General features: G+C 45.5%; 1 protein-coding gene across 2 annotated transcripts in view; it reads right to left on the minus strand.

Annotated features, from left to right (window-relative positions):
- Positions 1-6,532, minus strand: part of BCAR3 (BCAR3, NSP family adaptor protein) — a 203,505-nt gene extending 196,973 nt beyond the window's left edge. For both annotated transcript variants that reach the window (XM_011355671.2, XM_011355669.2), the window contains exon 1: positions 6,281-6,532. The gene's annotated coding sequence lies outside the window, so the exon portion shown is untranslated. The remainder of the gene's footprint in view (positions 1-6,280) is intronic.
- Positions 6,533-6,771: the final 239 nt, after the last annotated feature.

The raw sequence follows: 6,771 nt of genomic DNA on the forward strand, positions 1-6,771 counted from the left end.
CCTCCAGAACAAGGGCTCTTCATGAGAGAGATGTAGGCTCCCCCCTGAGCCATAAAATCCCTCCTCTGGTCCCCTGTGGGCACTGATTCTGAGTAGGTTGCCCAAGGGGACTGAGCATCATAGATGAAGGCAATCCCTTTTAGCTCAAAGGCTATCTGCTCCCGCCCTACTCAAGAACAGCAGGCTGTCAGATCTGAGTGTCATTGCACTGGCCCCCAAGGGCCTTTGAGCGCTGGCTCAGAAAGGCCCTGAAGTGTCCCAGGCTCTGTGGGGTAAAGGCAGTGCGCATACTCCCAAGAAGAGCAAAGACAGCCAGCTCTATAATTTCCTAACACTGAGGGAGGAGGCAGAACAAGCATAGACCATATAACTTCCCGAAAAGCACAGCTGGCAAGCATACCCACACCGTGAGGTTGCAACTCCCTGAGCTAATTAAAAGGCAGAGCAATGAGAATGTCTGGATTGCTGCATAAGCATCTCTTAGGGAAAATATATTTATGGTATCGCATACCCAGGGCTTCCTCTTCACTTCTGAGAGCCAAGTCGGACACAGGTGATTACTGTTTAGAACTAAATATGTGTAGGGATGTGTGAGTGTGTGTGTGATGGGGGTGAATAAGAAGTCAGGCAGAGAGAATTACACTGCTATCAGCCAAGGCAGGCTACCATCTTCCCTCTGGTTCCCCTTAAGGACAGAACAATAGGCAAAGGGCTCAAACTGCACCATGAAGGAACTGGAGTGGCCATCGGGGAAAATAAAAAACAACCTCCAACTCCAGTGATGAGGTGTTTTAACATTTTGGCTTCTGGGAGGTGTTGCTTTCTAAGTTTAAACAATTATTGTTTGAGTTTAACCTTGCTTGGAGCCAGAATGGGCCAAATCATCATTAAGATTTTTTTCTGCTTTATGAATCTATAAGGAAACTTTTTTCGAATTCTCTCAGGTTTAGAGAATTCCCCTGGCACAGGAAGTCTGAAACACTTCCAACTATGGATTGGGGGTCCCTCAGGGAGCCCAGCTGGCAGAGTTTCCTCGAGAACTCTGCCTACCTCAAGGGCCACCAGGAGAGTCATCTGAGGAGGGTATTGGAAATGTAGCTGAGCTGCCGGATGCCAGATAAATTCTGGCACCAAGAAAGAGGGCAGAGGCAGTACGCCTCTCACCTCTTCCCTGGAGAGGGCCCCGCTGGAGCCTGCACTTCATCCTGAGACAGTGATGAATCTCACTGCTCAGGCCTGTAAAAAAGGAAGGAAAAAGGCTTTTGAGTCAAATAGCGGGAAAGGGGGAAGGGGAATGTTCCAACTGTCCCTTGGCCCAGACTCCACTGGGAATCAGTCCCAATCTTGACAAAAATTCTAAGTTGAAACGGCAAGAGACCCTGTGAGGCATATAACAGAAGACCTGTGAGCATGGTAGGGGAGAGCCTGCCTTGTTCCAGGTGGGGAGAGGCCGAGAGCAACATCGGCAATGGCAGAGGCAGTGACGGCAAATGCAGGTCACCTGGAGACAGAGTAGAGTGTGGCTCTGACCCCAGCCTCAGGAAAACTTGAATGTTTGCTAAAAACTCTGTGAGGCCCCTGGGCCTCTGTCAGGCAGAAGCTGGGCAGTGCCTTCAGTGAGCTCGGAGTTCCAGTGACTCTACTGGGTGAGAGCTGAGAGACAAAGACAGGATGCCCTTTCTGACTGTGTCCCTTGGGCAGGAATCAGGTTGGGGAGGTGTTACACATAAAGGATGGCATGTAACCTGACAACATCCCTGTGAACACATCAGAGGGTGAGAATTACCTGTCTTCAGAAGAAAGAGAAACTAATGATTCAAAAGGTTATCAACAATTTAGCCAAATTCCATTTGGTGTGAAGACTATCCATAAGCAGGGAATTATGGGGGAATGGGGAAGGACATGGGGCTATGGGTGCAAACTCCATCCCACTCTCAGTTTCCTAGGGAACTAACAAATTGTTTCAGGACCACCAACAGCAGCAGCACATGAGCCCCATCTGGGTGCACACACCCCATCTCGTTCTTCTATGCCAATGATTGTCATCTTGGATTCCTTACGACCAGCCTAGGCTCTCAATGGACGCTCTCAAGAACTTCTGAGGCTGCGCAGAGACCTGCTGAAGACCACTGTACCACACCTTTAGCATTGGAATGAGAAATCAGTTTTCTTTATTCTCAAGTCCTGTCCTCAGCCAGTACAGTGGTAATAACACTAGGTACTATAAAGTACTTAATATATCCAAGTACTGTGTTTCCATTTTATCCTTACAACCCTATAAGGTTAATTCTATTATTATATTCATTTTATAGATGCGAAAACTGAGTTAATCACAGTTTAAAGATTAAGCGCCTTGTCCGAGGTCACACAGCAATCTAGTTCCAGAGCCCATCCCCATAGCCACTCTGCCATAATTGTGTTCTTGAACTTTAGATGCGGAACGAAGGCAAAATGGTAAGAAACATGACACTTCACAAGACAACCTGGCTCCCCCCATAAGAGACTGGAAAATCTATCTGCTTTAATGCCTCACACTTGAGAATTGTTTCCTATTACGATTCTGCCTTGTATTATTACCGTGAACACTAGGACAAATGATATAACTTCTCCATGATCCTATTTCCTTTCTCAATGGAACAATTAAGTGGACCAGGTATCCCGGGTGGATTTGGAATAGGTAAAATACTCTCAAGCAGCTAAGGAAGAGAAGTCAGAAATGAGAACGTCTGTTCCGTTTTCTGAATTGTGCGGTATTCACAGACTTTTAGAGCTGTCAGGGACCTGTGGATCTTAGAATCCATGTCCTTCAGGAGTTTCAATATTATTGGGTGAAAACCTTACCCAACACAAAAAGTCTTTCAAACCACATTCCTGAGATGGTGCTGGGGCCTACAGGGTCAGGGAGCTCTTTAGGTCCCCAGGAAGCCATCCCTTCTCTGCAAGGCATTCTTCTTCCACCAAATGTTCCCAAACACATGTCATAGTGTTCTCTAAAGTTAATTCTTAGATTGCGCCATGTCCATCTTGCTCCCGCCAGAGTCTAATTCTGCCCTCAGGTGAGGCTAGAGGAAATCATCTTCCACTCTCTTGTGGCAGCCCTTACCATGAAGGTGACTTATCGTGTCTGTCCTGATGCTCTCTTATCCAGGCTAAACTGTTTAGGCTTCTTCAGTTATTTGTCATTCAACCTTATTTCCGTAGCCATCACCATCCTTAATCACTCTCCTCTGAATGTACTTGGGCTTGTCAATTGTTCCTCTAGCCTGTTGATTCTACAGCTATTTACTGATTGCCTACCAGGAAGATAGCAGATGCTAAGAATGTACAGAAAAAAAAAAATCTCTGTCTTGAGAAGCTCACTGTCTTGGGATGGGAGTGGGGAGTACTCTCAAGCAATTGCAACATGGGGTGGGAAGTGCTACAATAGGGGCAAGCCCAGGAAGGCTCTGAAAGCCCAGAGGATGGAGAAGCTGACAGGTGGAGGTGTGTGTGCGTGTGTGTGCATGTGTGCATGTGTGTGTGTGTGTGTGTGTGTGTGCATGTGTGCGTGTGTGCGTGTGCGTGTGTGTGTGTGTGTGTGTGTGTGTGTGTGTGTGTGTTGGAAATGCACTCTAGAGGGGAGAGAGAAAAGAACTAGTTTTGGGAACTGCTTATGTTTTGGAACTACTAAAGTCAGGGTTGTGGGTCAGTGGAGGACAAGAGATAGGCTGGAGAGGTCAACAGAGGCCTCAGATCATGAGGTACAATGTGTGAGACTGTTCTCAGAGCAATAGGGAGCTATCAAAGGCTCATAAGCAGAAGAATGACACAATAGAATTTCAATTTTAAGAACAATCACTATGATTGCAAGTTGGAGAGAAGACTGCAGGCAGATGTGAAACTAGAGGCAGGAGATGCCATAGCCAGATGAGCGAAGAGCAAAGTTGGACTCTAACCTTCCTTATTCTGGAAGCTGAGCATCTATCAATGCTGCTTGCAGTTCTGAGCTGTCCTGTCTGCACAGCTCATTCTTAATTCATATTCAGGGGCAACTGAACCTTTTCTATAGGAATAGCAATGACAGCTCTCTCCCAGTTAAATTTGTTTTAATTGTTTTCATTTTAATCTTGTTTTAAATTTAATCGTGTCAGTTTCAGCCCCTCTTTTCATGTTATTGAAATCTTTGTGCATCTTGATTCAACCTCTTCAGTTTTACTTAAGGGGAAACACTGAAGGTGTTGTCCAAGGGCTCATGGGTAATCAGTGTGGAAGCAATGCCAAACTGGGCTTCCTGACTCCTAAACCAGGCACCTTGTTATTCTGCCTCTTTGGGAAACTGGTATGTTTAAAAAGACTAGAATCAAGATTGACTAGAAGCAGCTTACTTGGAAGAACAGGTCTTAGCTTACAGATCCCAAAGGCAGGAAAGGAGGACCCTACACCCCTTTCTAGTATTTCCTCCTGGTGACTGAAAAGACCCCTGAGCTTGAATCTACAATCAACAGGGATGGCATTACACATCCTCAGGCAGCTGAAGGTCACAGTTGTTCAAACCTAATCACTGAGACACTTGACAATGTCAGAAGGCTTTAGAGAATTTTCTAGGGTGAAAAAAATCTTACAGGCTAATGAATGCTTAACAAAAGCTTCTCTATGGAACAGAACTAGTTCAGAATGTAAAAGCTGTTCAGGGAGACTGGACAGGTGATGGGAAATGGGACACTCCTGCAGGTGGGGCAGGGGAGAGGAAGGGGAGGGGACAAGCAAACAGAGCTTCCTTGGATAAATGCCTAGAGAATCAGGGTCTTTCTCAGTTGAGATCTAATCCCCTTGGTCTCTGGACAAAATTTTTTTCCACAGCCCCATGAAACCTGGTGACTGGTCTCCCCTGAACCCTGATCATGAAAGTCTCTGACCCTTGGTCCTGGCAATCAGCAGTAAACTGTGTCTAGAGTCCCGTGCCCAGGTTGACCAGCACTTCGTATGTCAGTCCCTTCACCCACCCCAGTACAACATGCCTCTAGTAGCTCTTTTCCTCTTTTCTCTTTTTCCCTTGATGTTAAGTTTTTCTTTGGCAGAACAGCCCTCTATTTCTAACTAGCTCCTCCTGTATCTCCTCTGATGAACTCACAGGATCTCCACCCTTTCCCAAAATTCAACCCTTTCCCCACCACCCTCCACCTCACTCTTCACTCGAATCCCCACCTCAAGTGCTACTAGTGCAACGCCTTTTTAAGACCCTCTGTCCTAAAACCAAATGGCATATGGAAACATCGGACTAGTCAGATGAATAAGAACTTTTTAATTCCTTCAAAATAAGCATATGCCTGTCTTCTAACAATTGTTGACTCCCCAAATTTCACAAAGGGAGTTAGAGCAATAGGGGGCACTCCAAAATATTCTTTTCAGTGAGAGACTATGCAAATAAACCTCTACTTTTGAAATAACAGGCACCCTAAGCATTTTTTAAAAGAGGAGAAACAAGTCATGTGCATTTTGCTCTGAGCCCTGTCCAACCTGGAAAGAAAGCTTCACACAGCCTGGCCTAGGACGCTGACCATCATCTCCCGAACTCTTTCCCTGTGGTCTAACAAAACTCCCTTTGGTGAGCCTCGGCCTGAACTTAGTCAGTTCAGGAGATCAGGTGGCAAAAGCTTCACTAAAGCCGTCAACTGGAGAATACTTTTTTAAAGAGCATTTTCTATAGTTTTCTATCTGCATTCTCACACATCTTCAATGACACCTGAAAAGCTTTGTTGAAGTGAAATGTATTTGTCCCAGTTACTCAAATTGCCTCTCTTCCTTGCCAGGAAATTCCCATTTCTGGCAAGAGATGCCTACATAAAGTCCCACACGGCAGAAAAGAAAAGCCTCGCTGACACAGAGGACTTCCAGGGAATTAAACAAACCACTTACAAAAAAAAAAGAAAGAAAGAAAGGAAAGAAAGGAAAGAAAGAAAGAAAGAAAGAAAGAAAGAAAGAAAGAAAGAAAGAAAGAAAGAAACAAACAAAGAAAGAAAGAAAGAAACAAAGAAAGAAAAAAAGAAAGAAAAAAAGAAAAAGAAAGAAAGGAGAAAGAAAGAAGAAAGAATAAACTAAAATAAAAGCTTACGCTGCTTACCCACTCAGAGTAAACACTAGGCACCCAGCAGCTCTTGGCCAACACAGGCATTGGCCCACATGAGCATTTTAGTGTCTTAACTTTAAACAAACCTCCAACTGAACAATTGCTGCATCCAGGTGAATCTAATTGACTTTAACATCCTTCAGCCTCAGATTCCTTCAAAGCCAGAGAACTTACCTAATGACTTGATGACGACCCTTTATCTATCACGGGCTGGGGTCAAACACAAAGGACCCGGGGGCGCATCCGCCACCCTCAGCCCGGGGCAGTTGTCCGCTGGAGCCTCAGAGCTGCGTGCCCGGCGTCTCCGCACCTCCTCCGGAGCTGCTGGTACGTTCCTGACCGCCCAGCCTCTAGCTGCCAGCGGCGGGAGAATCACTGTGGTCAGATCCAGGCCGTTTGCTCTATGATTGCTTCATTCCGTAGGGTGCTTCCTGCCCTGAGCTACAAGAATGCAGGAGGGGTTTAAGTTCTTAAGAGATACAGATTTTCAACAAAATTCCTTTTCTATGTGTGTACAAGAAGGTGCGTTGCAACATTATCTGAAAGAGGAAATAACTGGGGAAAAATTGCTTGCCAACTGGGGACTGAAATAAATCATGTCATTTTCATATGGCGAAATAAAAAGGAGAGAGGATCTGTATTTGCTGCTATGAAAGGTCTCTACC

This window comes from Pteropus vampyrus, unplaced genomic scaffold, assembly GCF_000151845.1.
Source record: "Pteropus vampyrus isolate Shadow unplaced genomic scaffold, Pvam_2.0 Scaffold22, whole genome shotgun sequence".
NCBI classification, from domain to species: domain Eukaryota; kingdom Metazoa; phylum Chordata; class Mammalia; order Chiroptera; family Pteropodidae; genus Pteropus; species Pteropus vampyrus.